Raw genomic sequence first — 15,703 nt, 5'->3', positions numbered from 1 at the left:
TGTGACACCGCAGCACTCTACCTAGGGCAACATGGTGAGACTCTGTATTAAAAAAAGGAGGGGGGGTGCTGGCTATAGTTGGTCTATCTAACTCAATTGAAAATGTAAAGTGGGTGAGAAAGTGTTTTGGGGATGTGCTGAGGTGAGAGATTATTATTTTAGCTATGAATAGGATAGCGATACAAGGAAATGGGGTTTCAGGTCTACAGTGCCTTCCGGGCAATGGCTGCAGCACATTATAAATTCTTGGCTTGGTAATGGTGGTTCTCATGGTTGCTCACATTTACAAATGTCAGAGGAAAAAAATCCAACTCAAACCTTCCAAGAACAGGCTTGTCTTTATTCAAACCAGTTCACCCAGTTTGCAGGCTTTTTTTGAAACCTATGGCACACAGCACAGAGCAAGCTTTCTGGCTTTCCAGGTAGCGCTAAGAAGCAAACGTTAAACTTCAGGCGCTCGTTTACTTGAGCACAGGACGAGGAAGTTGCCCTCAAGCAACTGACTGTCATTGCAATTCAGGGTTCAATGTCAACCAGAACCTTCCAGGAACTGGCTGCCGGGCCAAGACAAGTAATCACTGGGTGGTCATCGCCGCCCGCAGACTTCTAACCAGGTCCAGGTCTCAGGGGGAGGGAAGGAGTCAGGGCCCTGTCTGGAGGCGGGAACCCAGTTGGGAGGAAGAGTACGGTCGCAGGCTCTGCTCCTGGGTCTGTTGAATGTGTTACCCTACCCAAGTCACTTCACTTCTTTTCTCATTTGCAGACTGGACGGGTTGGATGGAAGTTGGTCTTTGCCAGCTCTGACATCCTGTAAGTTTGGAGTCTTGCTGGGAATCCAGGGCGGGGCTCACGCGGAAGATCTCGGAACGGGACCCCACCGCAGGATCTGTTCCCCTCAGGCTCAGCACCCCAATCTGACGCCGTCATAGTAGAGGCAGGGTCCCCTATTTCTCCAGCAGCACCTCCACTCGGCCGTTTCCTCCTACGTCTCCTTCCTCTTCCTCCACTGCAGGCAAAGCCTCCACACCTCCCTCTTTCCCTTCCTCCTTTGCAGGCTCCCGCATTCCCGCGTCTCCCCGGCTTCCTCCCAGGAAATGCAATGCCCTCCTGGCGCCCACCTTTTGACCAAGCCGCCGCGAGCTGCGTGCCCCCTCCCCCGCCGGGCGAGGTCCGCCCGGCGGCCCCGCGGGCACACGCCTTCCATACCTTACATGGACAAATGTATGCAGGCAAAGTCAGGAATTCAGGCCCCTGACGTCAGCCTCCAGCGCTCAGGGCACCGCACGGGAGACCGAGGGGAGGGGGTGGGGACGGTGGGGAGGAAGGAGGGGGAAAGGCACCAACCAGCAGCCGCTCCAGCCCGGCCGAAGTTTCACTTTTTGTCTGTGGGTTCGCTCCCGGGCCCCGCGCGAGCTTTCCCGGGACAAGTAGCTTTAGCGAGCGGGGGAGAGCCGGGCGCTGCAAGGTAAGGGTTGGTGCGCGGCCCCAAGACCGGGCGCCGGGCGCGGGCGGCGCGCTCTGCCCGGCCAGTGCGGGGCGCGGGGCAGGGCCTGTCCGGGCCGGGGACAATGGGAGGGGGAGTGCCCCGGCACCTCCTCCTCTGCCTCTGCCTCCGCCTCCAGCCGCCGCCGCCGCCGCCGCTGCCCCGGCCGCCTCCTCCCCGAGGTATTGTCGCAAATCCTTCCTTCCCCCCACCCTCCGCCCGCGGGCGCTTCGGGAACCCCCAGCCCTCCCCGGGCGTGAGCGCCTCCGGGGTGGCAGAAGCAAGGGGTGTAGAGCTCAGGGCGCGCTCCCTGCTCGGGCCACCAGGCCCGCGGTGCGGAAGTGCCGGCCGCGGCCCAATCACGGGGTGCACGCCATGGGGGAGGGGGACCCAGAGTTTTGGGGGAAGCGTTCACCCCAGGCTGGGTGGGACTGGAGCCTTTTCCTGAGCGCCCCCCTGCTCGGACTTTTCTGGGCGCCCAAGGGGCGGGGCCACGCCCATCCGCTTAAGCTTTCGCGGAATCACAGTTGTCACAGTGGAAACGGCCTAGGGACCCAGTCATCCAAGTCCTTCCATTTCACAGTTGGGGCAACCGAGGCCTAGAGAAAGGGAGGGTCTTTCCGGAAGTCGTTTATTTGAGGCTAAGTCATAATTAAAATAGGTGGCTCCAGACTTCTAATTTCCTTTTCCTAAGAATTTCTTTAGTACCCACTATGTGGCAGGCAGTGTGCTGGGTGTGTTGGGCCTCCTAGGACTTTGCCCCCAAGGAGTGCTCATTTGAACCTGGGAGTCAAACTTGACCACGGAAAGCAAGGGCTAAGTGCTGGGGGAAAGGGCGTGCAAAGTTTTAAGCGGTGCAGGGGGAAAAGTTTGATTTTCTGGTCCTTAGAGAGGCCAAAGAATCAGGGTTTTTGAAGGATGGGGAGTTGTTTGAAGCCAGCCAGTGGCGCGGAGGAAGAGACCATCTCTGCGAGAGAATTGCAGAGCAGAGAACACTAAATTGTGGGGATGGCACCGAATGTTCTCACGTTGGAGGGGTGGGGTTTGGAGTGGGGGTGGTGGTGATGCGTGATGAGCTTATCAGTGGAGTTGCACCTGAGCGCTTGGACAGGGCAGGGTCTCTGGAACCTTGGGGTCCTAAGAGAAAGTGATATTCTCTCTGGCTTTCCTTTTCTTAGGAGGGATCCTTGCTTTTCCTCCCCCACACAAATCAGTCAAAGAAAACTCAGGGCCCTCTCTGAGTTACTTAAGACTCTCTTAACTTTGTTTCCAGGCTCCTTTCACTTTCTAGCTCCTCTTCCTTTTCTAAATTTCTTGCCACCCCAATAAAACTCATAATCACTTAGGTGTTAGTGACTTGATGGCTTACCTCTCCCTGAACAGGTGCATTTTAGGAAAGCTTGTAAGTCAGGGGAGGGAAAGTGTGCTTAGGAAGGAGCATCTTTTAGAAAACAGGTAATCCTCTTCCCCTCCCTCCCTCACTCTAATGAATGGAAGAAAAGATAAAGGCCCCAGAGGGTGGTGGTGACTGGGAGAAGCTTGGACAGGGCAGTGCCTTGGTGCTAATCTTGGCATCTACAGTGAATAATGGTGGATGGTGAGGGACCAGAACTCAGTAGGATTCTCTCCACCCCACCACCAGCCTTTTTCCTTGCAGAGCTCCTCTCAACACCAGGGGACAGTTAAAGGAAAGTGTGCATTTTGTATTTACTTTTTGTACGGCAGCCTCTAAACCCAATACCCAAGCTTTTGCAGTGTAGAATGTGGATTCTAGATGAGATCAGCTGTCTGAGTGGTAGGGGTATAAGCCTGGGGCGTTAGGGTCAGGTGATCCCCCAAAGTCAGGCTCTTTGTAAGAGATGCAGGCCTAGAGTTGGTTTTGGGTTGAGGGGTTGGGGGAAGCGGAGCTACTGAGTTCATTGCTATGGCTGAGACTGAGTAGGACCCTTCTTTCAGTGACACATTCTGGGAGAGAGGTGATCCCTCCATGTTCCGGGAAGTGGTGGGTGGGAGAGAAGGAGACTTGATGATGAAAGTTACAAGTGCCAGGCTAGGGAGTTTGGGTAAGACTGAAAGTTATCATTTGAGGGTTTTTTAGCAGGTTGGCACATGGTTTAGAGGGTGACTGGCACTGGGAAGCATCCTGCTGCCAGATTCCAACAAGAGAAGTGATAATTTGGCCTAATAATATTATCAGTGAGTATTTGTTCATTTACTTGACATATGTGTAAGTTGCTGAGTACCTATTATGAGTCATTGGCAAATATGACAATTTTATAGCAGTTTTCTGTATTTTATTTTATTTGAGACAGAGTCTCACTTTGTCACCCTTAGTAGAGTGCCATGGCATCACAGCTCATAGCAACCTCAAACTCTTGGGCCCCAGTGATTCTCTAGCCTTAGCCTCCTGAGTACCTGTGACTACAGGCGGCCACCACAATGCTTGGCTATTTTTTAGAGGTGGGGGTCTCACTCTTGCTCAGGCTTTTCTTGAACCTGTGAGCTCAGGCAATCCATCCGCCTTGGCTTCCCAAGTGCTGGGATTACAGCTGTGAGTAACTGCACCCGGCCCCTAGTTTTTTGTATTTTATTGAGACAAGTTGCTTTATTTCAATTTGAAAATAACTTTTTTTTTGTTTTTACATTTTAATATCACTGAAATCTGGATTGTGTGATAGTCATGGATGTGTCATAGTTGAACAGATTTTTCTTTCTTTCTTTTTTTTTTTTTGTAGAGACAGAGTCTCACTGTACCGCCCTCGGGTAGAGTGCCGTGGCGTCACATGGCTCACAGCAACCTCTAACTCTTAGGCTTACACGATTCTCTTGCCTCAGCCTCCCAAGCAGCTGGGACTACAGGCCCCGCCACAATGCCCAGCTATTTTTTCTTTTTGTTGCAGTTTGGCTGGGGCTGGGTTTGAACCCGCCACCCTCGGCATATGGCGCCGGCGCCCTACTCACTGAGCCACAGGCGCCGCCAGTTGAACAGATTTTTCATTCTATGTTTCTGTGTTGCTAAGGGCACATCTTGGAGTTCGTGGTTGAAATTTGATAAAATTTGTTGATCTTGTCCTTTATTAATGCACATTGCGTTGCTCTTTACAAAACACTTTCCCATCAGATATTCTGTTGGGGTCTTAAAGATCCCCTGAGAATGAGGCCTGAGATCCTGCCACCTCCCTTGTAAGCTTTGCCCAAGGTCATACAACTAATTGGAGATATGCTCAAAATTTCAACCCAGAACTTGTGATTCTTGGTGATGACATGTTACTTTGCCCTGGTGTGGATCCAGTGGGGAAAGGTGGGAATGGGGCACGAGTCAGAATGGATTTGGTTTCAAAATTATGGCTTAAGTTGCTGGAATGATGGTGGGATTTTAGCCAAGGACAGAATGTAATTACTAGTGGAAACTTGTAAGTCCCCTTAACCCAGAGATTTGCTGCATTAAATGGAAATAAGAAAGGAAGAAAATGGCGGATAACACGGTAATACCAGAGACTGGAGCCTGCTGACCATGAAGAAACTTCGCTAGGCCCTGGGTGGACGATGAGGTTCCTGTCCTTGAGGAGGAAGGAGCACGTGGGGTGTGTGGTAGAGTTGGGGTTGGGGGCTGCTTTACAAAAATTAATGCACACTTTCCTTTAACTGTCCACTGGTGCTGGGAGGAACTCTGCAAGGATAGGGTAGGGTGGGGTAGAGAGAACCCCATTGGGTGTTCTATACATGTCAGTGTATTAAGGGCTTCACCGAGGACTTCAACCTGAGGGACGCCATCTTAGAGGGGTGGTGACCTGGGTGAACAGGTGGGAGGACTACATAGGTGGGAGGACAGGTGGAAGCACAGGTGAGAGCAGGCCCTGTTGGGCAAAGGCAGCAGCGTGTGCAGATGGAGGAAGTAGATGGTTTATTCTGGAGGCTGTGTTTGGAATGGCCTGTGTAAAAAGGACTGTGGAAAATGGAGAAAGGTGAGGACTTCTTTTTTTTTCTTATATTAAATTTCAATTAATGGTTGACATAGGGACCATTAAATGATTCACTAGAGATTCACAGGAGAACAAGGCTCTGGAATCATCTCTGAGGGATTAGATACTTGGATGGTAATACAGAAGGCCTTGTAGCACTCTTCGTAACTTTTAGCTTGAGTAAACCTAGGACTTTGACCCAGGGCAGTAATTAGAAGCTCAGAGCTGAGTGGGTGGGACTTTTCCTGGAATATGGCTTAGGAATGCTGTGCCTTGCTGGAAGAAACTTGCTGGAGGTGAGGAAGGGGCAGACTGAGTGGTCCTGCTGCGTGCAGGAAGTCGGTAGCTGGGTGGACATCACTGCCTTGAAGATGCATATGAGGCCAGAACCTGAGGTTTGGGGAGGGAGGAGGGAATTCATTGTGTTGTGGGAAGCTGTTATAGGCTGCCCAGAGGCGTGGGAAATGGCTGCTGCATTCCAAATGTCGGTCACAGAAATGAGATTGGTAGGTAGATGGGGTGACTGGAGGGTTAATGAGGTTAATGCTTGGGAGCAGGTAAATTACACAGTTGAGGCTAGAAAATGTTTATCTTCCTTTTTCTTAGAAATAATATAATTTTGAAACATTTTTGAGTGCTTACCATGTGTTTTTGTAATGATCATAAGGATTCATTAAAGTAGGTTTTATGATTATCAGTTTCATTTTGCAGATGAGAAAATGAGTCTGTTGAAATAAGGTTACATAACTACTAAGTGACCTTTGCCCTTTTGCCCCATTTATAGCCTCTTCACCACTCTTTTCTGTGTCCACAAGCACCAACAATTCAAATCGGTGTTGTTTTTTGGCGTTCTTTCCTAGAATTTAATTCAGCCCACATCCAGTTGAGGATTTACTTGGGTGAGCAGGCTTCTCAGTTCCACACTGGTGCTGTCACAGCCCCTCTTCACTATCTCCTCAACCTTGGGTGCCTTCTCTCCCCACACCTAACTGGAGAGGATGGAGCCTCTTATCAAACCACCTGCCCCTCTCCACAGTGCACCTCCCCAGTCCTCTGTGGTGATTGAGCTGATGCCTCGCTATAAAGAGGCAGCTGGAGCAGTTAGGTAACAAAGTGGGGAGTGATAGAGCCTCCATCTCAGGCATTGCCCTTGATCTTGTGGCTCCTCTGACAGTGCTAGATGTTCTCTTGAGTTGAACCAGGCAGCTTCTTTTGGATCCTGCCCTCCTGTGGGTCACACTGATCTCTTCTGCTAAAGTCTTCTGGCTCAGAGCTCAGAGGGATCTAACTGCAGGCCTTTCTATCACCAACCTGCTTCAGGTGGGTCATTTGCATTTTGATGACCCAGAGATTACGGTGTGGATGAGCTGCTTGTTTTCTGGCCTAGGACAACAGACCCCAGGAATGCTACCCAGCAGGTGAATAAGATCTTGTCTTTCTGATCTTTGAGTCCCTCTTATCTCTGACCTCTGAAGATACTTGGTAGCTGTTTGTTAAGTGAATGAACAGGGAATCAGTCACCACTTCATCTTGCATATTTGCTTGTCCCCTTCTCTCCACGATAAATACACTTCTTGAGGATTGCAACGATGTCTACTTTGTTAATGGCCGTATTCCCAATGCCCAGAAGAGTACCTGATATGTTCTAGGCACTCCAGAAATATTTGCTTGATGACGAGACGGAGTGAGTGAAACCACAGGATAGCAGTCATGGAGGTTCGGGGCGCTGTTTTTACTGCCCCAGAATCCTAGGCCTATGGAGTTCCAGGACCAAAATCAGAATCACTGTGCTCCAGCTGTCACAGCACAGGTGGCGTTGGCAGATTGGCAGGACCGGGAGTGTAGTGTTCAGGGTTACTGTGTATCTGTGCTAAGAGTAATTGCACCTGCCACTGCTCTTTCACTTTTCCCTCACAAAGCTCTTGGTTATATTGTTCTTGAACATTCCTCTGTTTTTTTTTTTAACCCATGCCTATGCTTATGCTGTTTTCTCTACCTGGGTTTCTAGTCTGTCTATGCCTGCTGTCATCCTATGATCCTTTAAGATCAAGATCAAAATCAACCTTGTGGCATGAAACAATTTCTAGATGCCTTGGCTCTTGTTTGTTACACATATGTGTGTGATCACTTACAACCAATTTCTTGTGTTAAATTCAGTACATGTGTACAAAGTGATTCCTCTGTGCCAGACAGAAATGGTGGGTACTGGCTTACAAAGAAAATTAAAGGAGGATCTACCTTCAAGGTTTTTCATTTCAAGAGGCTAAAATAGAATATGATAAATCAATACATGAATATGAGGTAGAACATCCCAATAAAGTGATGAGCAAAGGGCTGCTGGGAACACTAAGAAAGAGGTAACCAACCACTGGAAGAGGAACTGGTGAATGTTTACAGAAAAGAAGATGTTTATTTTGGGTTTTGAGGAGTGACTAGGAGTTCACGCGGTGGACAGGGGTGGAAGAGCTTTCCAGGCAGGGGGACCTAGATATATGTGCACAGGCCTGAGGCCTAGGAGTGTTTAAGGGAGCATGATTGTGTAATTGGAGCTCTCTGTGAGAGATGGGTCACACTGGGGAGGGTACCATGGCAGAGGGCTGGCAGACTGAGCTGAGGACAGTGGCAGGTGGGCAGAGGAAGGAATGCTTTTATTACTGTTTGAGAAAAAGAGTTTGTCCTTGGATCTGTGTTTCAAAGTGCTCTGGTGGCAGAATGATAGCCGGTCAAGACCAGAGGCAGACACCCAGCTTAGGAGGCTGCTGAAATGTTCCAGAGGAGATACTGTCCTTATCAGGTTAGCAGAATGGGGAAGGAAAAATGGATTCCAGAAACTATTTGCTGGTAGCGTAATATCAGGTGCTTTATTTCCTACTTTTGTCCTTCTGATTACTATGTATTTGCCAGCTCATCGGTCTTGGCTGGAAAAAATATTTTATGGACATGATAGCTTGTGGTCAGCAGGAGAAGCAGCAAGCTGCTAGCCAGCTCCTGCTGTATATGCGTGGGCTGGGGCCTTGCAGGCCAGAGTAATCTGACCTCCACCTTGTGCAGATGAGGAAACCGAGGCTCAGAGAAAGGGTCGGACTTGCTCAGTCCCGCCCTTGTCAGCTGAACTGGAGTTGGGCTGTAGCCCTTTCTCCCAGGCCAGACTGGTTCCCAGGTATTTTTCATTCTCTGTTTCTGCTGCACCTGACACATTCCTTCCCCAGCTCCTCCCCTCCCTCCAGGCACTTTGCTTTGGAGAATTTGTGGAGGGAATATGACTTGAGGTTAGCGAACCTCAGGCTTAAACCTTGTGCTTTGTACTTTGCAAAGAATGTGATTGAGATGGTTCATTTTGAGTGCGTGTGTAGTTGGGGGACTTATTTATGTCACTGCCATGGCGGGTGTCTGCCACTGATGGTTGTCTGCAAGTACTAAGCCATAGCTCCATGCTAACTCCAATATCCCCTGCTTGTGACAGCTCCCTGCCCCCGCTGCCCACAGTTCTCTTTTTACTTTTACTTGTCTTTGTTTGCTTAAAGGTTTTAGGTTGACAGTGTTAGATCCCTTGCAAGGTAAATCCTCTTTTCTTATCTTTCCCTCTTAAACCTGCCCATAAAACCCTTCTCACGGTGCCCATTCGTATTTCATGACTTTCATAGTACTCAATGTAGCAAATGCATTTGATAAGTCTTTTTTATTACTTAGTTTTCTCCATTGCAATCCAAGAGATGGGTTGCCAAGATCAATTTTGTCTTGCAGATAGTGGGTGGTGAAGAAACCTTCCGACTGGGGCGTAGGACCTAATGGGCAGAGTGGAAATTAGACTGTCATCTCCAAATCTTTTGCCCTGCTCCTTTTGCAAGTGAGTGTATGGATGTGAATGTCCTTAGCAAGCCCTTTACACACCTGAGAAACTCTTACGATTATTTCACTAGTAGTAATGAATAGCATTGTCTGCCTGCATCTGAGTCTATAAGGCAAGGTTAAAAATAAGATTTGGGGCTCGGTGCCTATAGCTCAGTGGCTAGGGTGCTAGCCACATACACCAGAGCTGGTGGGTTCGAACCTAGCCCGGGCCTGCCAAACAAAAACAGTTACAACAAAAAAATAGCTGGGTGTTGTGGTAGGTACCTGTAGTCCCAGCTATTTGGGAGGCTAAGGCAAGAGAATCACTTAAACCCAAGAGTTTGAGGTTGCTGTGAGCTGTGACGCCACCGCACTCTACCCAGGGCAACATAGTGAGACTCTGTCTCAAAAAAAAAAAATCAGATTTGGGACTGTGGAGCCGGAGGACCTGGGCTTCCCCACACTCCTTCATGTGGGCAGTACCTGTGACTTGGTGTAGGGAAAATTCAGACCTGTGTTTGAGCCAACCATGACCCTGTGATCCTAAGCAAGTTCTGGAACATCCTTGAACCTCAGTTGCCTTTCAGTAGAGATCACATGTCACAAAGCCTTTGAGAGAACCAGGGGAATTTCTGTGACAGTGCCTTGTAAACAGACATGCAGTATGTACATGTGCCCAGACTGGTTCCTGGCCGGGCATCTGGCCCACTGTGACAGTGCCTTACTCTACTGGTGGGATCATGGTATTTAGATGCAGAAAGCTCCTAGTTCAAGTCCTAGCTGTGCTGTGTAATAGAAGGTGCTCCCCAGGGGTGGTGACAAGTACTATTTCGTTTCCCAGCTTACTCATTTTTAGACTCTTATTAATGAGGGCACAATTGTGGGCATAGTGTGCTCCAGAAAGCAGGGGGAGTGCTGCAGGCGTCCACAGGCATTTCCGTGCTCTGCAGAGAGGAGGTTTGTCACCGGTGAATGGCTGTGCAGTGTCCCTTCTTATTCTGTGACTGTTCCTTCTTTGGGGTTATGTTTGGAGGATGTTTGTTCCTTTCTGCCCTGCAGGGTTTGCTTCTCTGCAGTGATTGTTTGTGTTGTGGCCTTGTGATTCACTCAGAAGCATGAAGATCAGGGCAGGCCAGGGGCACTGACTTACAGAAGCGCTTCGGTCTCCCTCCACCCCAGTGTGCATGCTTTTCCCGCCATAGCATTAGGCAGCGTTCCAGCAGCCAGCAGTTGGGCTGCCACCTTGCAGGGGACTTCGGAAGGCACAAGTACCTTCCCCGTGAGTGGAAGATAGCTGTGATGTATGTGCTGTGAGTTTTTTGACATTTTTAGGAGAACATTTTTGTATGTTAAGGGATCAGTGTCCTTAAAGTCAGCCTCAGTGTCCTTATCTGTAGAAATGGGTGTAGCAACAACACCTGCTTCACAGGCCATACTTTCTGGTTTACCCAGGACATCTCTATTTTATGCCTTTGACCCAGTAGTATTAATAGTGTCCCCTTTTACCCTTAGAAGTATTCTGATTCAGAAGATAAATTATGTGGTCACTGTACTTATAGGTGAGTACTGAGTGGGGCAGTGTAAGCAATGTGCATGAGCCAGGCCTAAGGTAGGGACTGAGCCAACATCTGCTATTAGGTGCTAGGTAGGTGCTCAAGAAATGTCTGTTGAATGAACTATTTTTATAAAAGTAAAGTTCAAGGACGTTTGAAGGGGATGTTAAGACTGTAGACACAGGTGGTGCCTTGGCTCAGTGAGTAGGGCACTGGACCCATATACCGAGGGTGGTGGGTTCAAACCCGGCCCCGGCCAAACTGCAACAAAAAAATAGCCAGGTGTTGTGGTGGGTGCCTGTAGTCCCAGCTACTTGGGAGGCTGAGGCAGGAGAATTGTCTAAGCCCAGGAACTGGAGGTTGCTGTGAGCTGTGACGGCACAGCACTCTACCGAGGGTGATAAAGTGAGACTCAGTCTCTACCAAAAAAAAAAAAAAAAAGACCGTAGACACTTAGTGTTTACTGAGGTTGGTAAAAACATGTTAATATGTATCTAAAACATACAAAAGGGCCGTGAAAGAGTTACAGATGAAAGACGACTGGACCGTCTGAGTCTGCTGGAGCTGGTACAGAAATTTGTCGAAGTGCTGGGCCTTGGGTCCAACACTGAAGAATGGGAATTTTTAGACCAAGGTGAGATAGGTGGCCAAAATTGCTCTGGCTAATGATAGTGAAGAAATAAAATTGAGTCTTACTTTAGCTGGGTTCCTATATCTATTATTTTACATCCAGTGGCTCAACTTGATGATGATCTCCAACTATAACTGTGGAAGCCCAATGCCGTACCAAATTCTGCACCAAGAGATTAGCAGAGTCACCTGCACTCTTGCTTTCTAATGAATTTCCACTGAAGATACTTCTTATTTAGAATCCAGGAAGAAAACAACTTGGTTGACACCTATTGTTTTCAGGAACTCCAGTGAGGAGTTGCCACCCAGAAGGTGGAGCGTGCTGTGACTCACGGGGAAGGAAGGTTTGCAGGGATCAAGTGGGTAAGCAGCGCCTTTTCTTAGAATGAGGTGAAAGGTAGGTCAGTGTTCCAGTAGCCTGTCATTTCCACTATGGAAGTCTCTCTTCTTGGCCATAGCCTAGCAGCTTCACGTGGAGAATATTAGGGTCCCAGTAGTGATAGCTGGATAAGACCCTAAATATATTTTGGCCATCAGTTGGACACATTCATTATTTATTCATTTGAGACCACGTGTCAGGTGCACCTGTGAATGGATCAGTGAAAGTGTATCTGGGTTCTGGGGATAGATACATGAATCCAGAGTGATCCCTGTTTCCAGGAGGACTATAAACAACCAAATTGGTTTGCACAAGTTTGTGCAAAATGTATTTGATGGTTTTGACCACATGGTGACTAACTAGGCACCTGGAGAAACTTCCCAGATGAAGAGATTGTCGCTTGATTGGGCATGGAAGGACGAGTGGGAATTTGGTGGGCTAGGGGAGGAGAGGACGTTTAAGTGAGGGAAATGACAGACAGTTGTGGAGGGGAGGAAGTATGTGGTGCCTCGGAAATTGGAGTTATGGTGGAACTGCATAGCAGAGAGGCCATGGAGAGCGGTGGGTGGAGGCCTAGATTGAGAAAGACCTCGATTGCTGTGTGAGGAGTTGAGACTGCACTCAGAGAGGGCCATCAGGCAGTGCAGTGAGATGACTAGACCTGCGCTCTGGGAACATATTAATAAGTGGACATGGGGTGCTGGGTTGATTGAAGGAGAGAGTTCCAGAGATAACAAGAGAGGTATTACAATAGCCCAGGCAAATGATAAAGCAAAACTGAATTAGGATTGACACAATAGATCTGATGGATGATTCACAGGTAGAATAAAGTCACCTAATCTGCTCATTTTACCTAAGAGGAAAACCAGGCCCTGAGGGGGAGACGTATGTGAAAGCCATAGCCCTGGACCCAGCGTCACTCTGAGGTGATCCTGCTCTCGGCCCAGTGTCTTAGAAGGGTGACAGAATGAATACCTAGTTCTTGAAAGAATCCTTTATCTTGTGAGGATTCCACGAAACCTCTGAATTCTGAATGAGGTGAGATTGGCTCTTTCTGAAGTTACTGAATCTCTAATCATTGGCAGTATTCAAGAAGTGACTGGAATAGTACGGTGAAAATCCAGGCGTTGGTTGAAGGTGATGTAGAAGGTCTCTGAGGCGGGTCAACATTGACTTTTTCTTTTCTTTTTTTTTTTAAATTCCTGGGAATAGATGCGTACACCAATCTTGTCTGGGTGTCCTTTATCCATTTGGCTCCCGAGGATTATTTTAGCCACATCAGACAAAAGACAGAGAGAGTTCGGGCTGTAAGCATGGTGGCCTGTAGTTCATTTAGAGTGGGGAGGGGACAAACATTCTGGTGCCAATAAATGATCACCTGCTCACCAGGGAGATCTTGGTGGCTTAGGCCAGGTTGCATGATCCTGATCAAAACGGAATCTACCAATACAGTGCGGCATTTTCTGCGTGTGCCATTTTTAAAGGGCTTTACAGTTTATGTGTTTTTCTACAAATTACAGGAAAGTTGTCTCAATAGTCCTGGCAGTAGTTATTATTATTATCCAGGTTGACTCAGGAACTTGAGGCTGGGAAAGGTTAAGGTTAAGCCCTAACTTGGCCAGGGCTATTTGGAGGTTGAACCAGGACTTCAGTTTTCTCTTGGTGCAATATCACATTCTTCTTGTTCCCTTCTTGTGCACGTCTCTGAGTCAGGTTCTGGCTTTTGTTCATATGTGGTAAGAATTTACTATGAATGAATTGATAATATAAATACAGTAACAACTGGCAGTTTGAGTTTTAAGAATATTTTAAGTACTAAAAAAACTGAGCACCTCCGTGGACTTCCCTGTATAGCCGTTACTGTTTTGTCCCTTGTATTGTGTGATTATCTATCAAGAATATGGTAGAAACTGCAGGGATGGTTTGGAGAGCCGGAGGTTTGGATTCAGATCATAACCGTGCCACTTGTTAGTCATATAACCTTGTACTGGCTACTTAGCCCCTCTTAACTTCCAGTTCCTCATGTCTTTCACCTTACATGACTGTGGAAAGAATTCTGTGATAGACATACCCTGCCACGTAGTGCCACTGAAAAACGTTACCTTTGTTTTCTTTGGGTTCTCTATCAACCCAATCAGCTGGTAAGGCAACCAAGGTCTCTGCCCTTTTATTTCCCCATAGAGTATAACCCAGAGTAGACATAAATGTTTATTGACTGGCTAACTAGGTTTTAAGTTCTTTCAAAGGAGAATTACAGGCACAAACAAGTCCCAAATATTTCTATTACTTTTTACATCAGTTGCCATTCAGCCCGCAGAAAGACTGCTGATTGGCAGAGTTATTAGCAGTGTATGAATCTACTTGTTTCTCTGTATCTTCCCTAGAATTTAATTTTGTAACTTGCATTTGTCTTTGCTGAATTAATAGTAAGAAATAATATTTCATTATTGCTTTAATTTGCTTTTCTTTAAGTAAGTACTAATTTTTTTCTTTCAAGTAGCAGTTTTGTGTTTGTGTTTTTCTTTATATGAACTGTCAAATAATTGGGCTGGAGAAACTTGATATGAAAGGACTAAAAATGTTTAACATTCTGAGTTGTGTAAACCTTGTGTTTTGTCATTTGTTTAGTCTTGTTTACTGAGCACCTAGTATGTAGGAGACACTGTTCTGGGGTCTGCATGTACTACAAAGAAAAACAAAATAAGGTCAATGATCTCCACTTTAACCTCCTTTCATAACACATGTGGTACCTGAGGCCCAGAAAGGACAGGTTAATTACCTAGGGTCACAGCTTGTTCAGTAGCAGAGCCAACCATTTATTTGAATAGTAATGCTTTTATTTTATTTCTTTCTCTCACTTTGTCACGCTGGGTAGAATGCCATGGCGTCATAGCTCACAGCAACCCCAAACTCTTTGGGCTCAAATAGCCTTCTTGCCTTAGCCTTCCAAGTAGCTGGGACTACAGACACCTACCATAACACCCTGCTAATTTTAGAGAAAATTTTCTTGCTCAGGGTGATCTCAAACTCCAGAGCTCAAGCAATCCACCTGCCTTGGCCTCCCTTGCAAGCATAAGCCACCGTGCCCAGCCTGAACAGTAATGACTTCAAATGTTTCGTACAGCTCACTGCAACCTCAGAGTTGGGCCGTGGGCATCCTGCTGCCTCAGCCTCCAGAAGCTGCTGGGATTATAGACACTGGCCTTGGTGTCTGGCTGGGTTTTTCCGTTTTTTTTTAGGAGTCAGGGTCTCACTCTTGCTCAGGCAAGTCTCAACCTCCTGAGCTCAAGCAATTCTCCCTCCTCAGCCTCCCGCAGGTGCTGGGATTAAAGGCATGAGCCACCACACTGGGCTATGCATAGGGTTTTTTTTTTTTTTTGCAGTTTTTGGCCGGGGCTGGGTTTGAACCCGCCACCTCCAGCATATGGGGCCCACCTCCAGCATATGGGGCCGGCACCCTACTTCTTTGAGCCACAGGCGCCGCCCCAGCATAGGTTTTTAAACTGTGGAGACATCTGGGAAATTGGGAAATTTCAGTGTTGTGATGCTAAATATCTCTAAACTACCTGCATTGAAAAAGCAAAGTACTGACTTTTGGTTTAGAAAATACAGACACCTGGCTCTTCAGTTTTGTTAAATATAATTCCTTCCTACACTTCTAGTGTTTAAATTTACATTCTTTTTTTAATGAATAAACTTAATGTTAGAACAGGACCAGAAAACAAAAGAACCCCAGTCCAAGCAGTGTCCACAACTTGAACCTTTTCCAACATGTTTTTGGTAAATGAGAAGGTCTGATGACATATTTCCCTATCAAATAAAATAGACAATTTAGATTTAATAAGGCAGTTATCTTCAGGTAATA

The 15,703-nt window shown here is 47.4% G+C and overlaps 1 protein-coding gene across 7 annotated transcripts in view; it reads left to right on the top strand.

Annotated features, from left to right (window-relative positions):
• Positions 1–269: 269 nt before the first annotated feature.
• Positions 270–15,703, top strand: part of LPP (LIM domain containing preferred translocation partner in lipoma) — a 730,287-nt gene continuing 714,853 nt past the window's right edge. For 6 of the 7 annotated variants that reach the window (XM_053564334.1, XM_053564332.1, XM_053564330.1 and 3 more), the window contains exon 1: positions 5,436–5,741. The gene's annotated coding sequence lies outside the window, so the exon portion shown is untranslated. Of the gene's footprint in view, positions 1,666–5,435; positions 5,742–15,703 lie in introns of those variants that run through there. The other variant, XM_053564331.1, reaches the window with a different exon arrangement.

This window comes from Nycticebus coucang, chromosome 16 (assembly GCF_027406575.1).
Source record: "Nycticebus coucang isolate mNycCou1 chromosome 16, mNycCou1.pri, whole genome shotgun sequence".
Lineage (NCBI taxonomy): Eukaryota > Metazoa > Chordata > Mammalia > Primates > Lorisidae > Nycticebus > Nycticebus coucang.
Note: the sequence above shows the minus strand (reverse complement) of the source record. Positions and strands in the feature narration are given on the sequence as shown.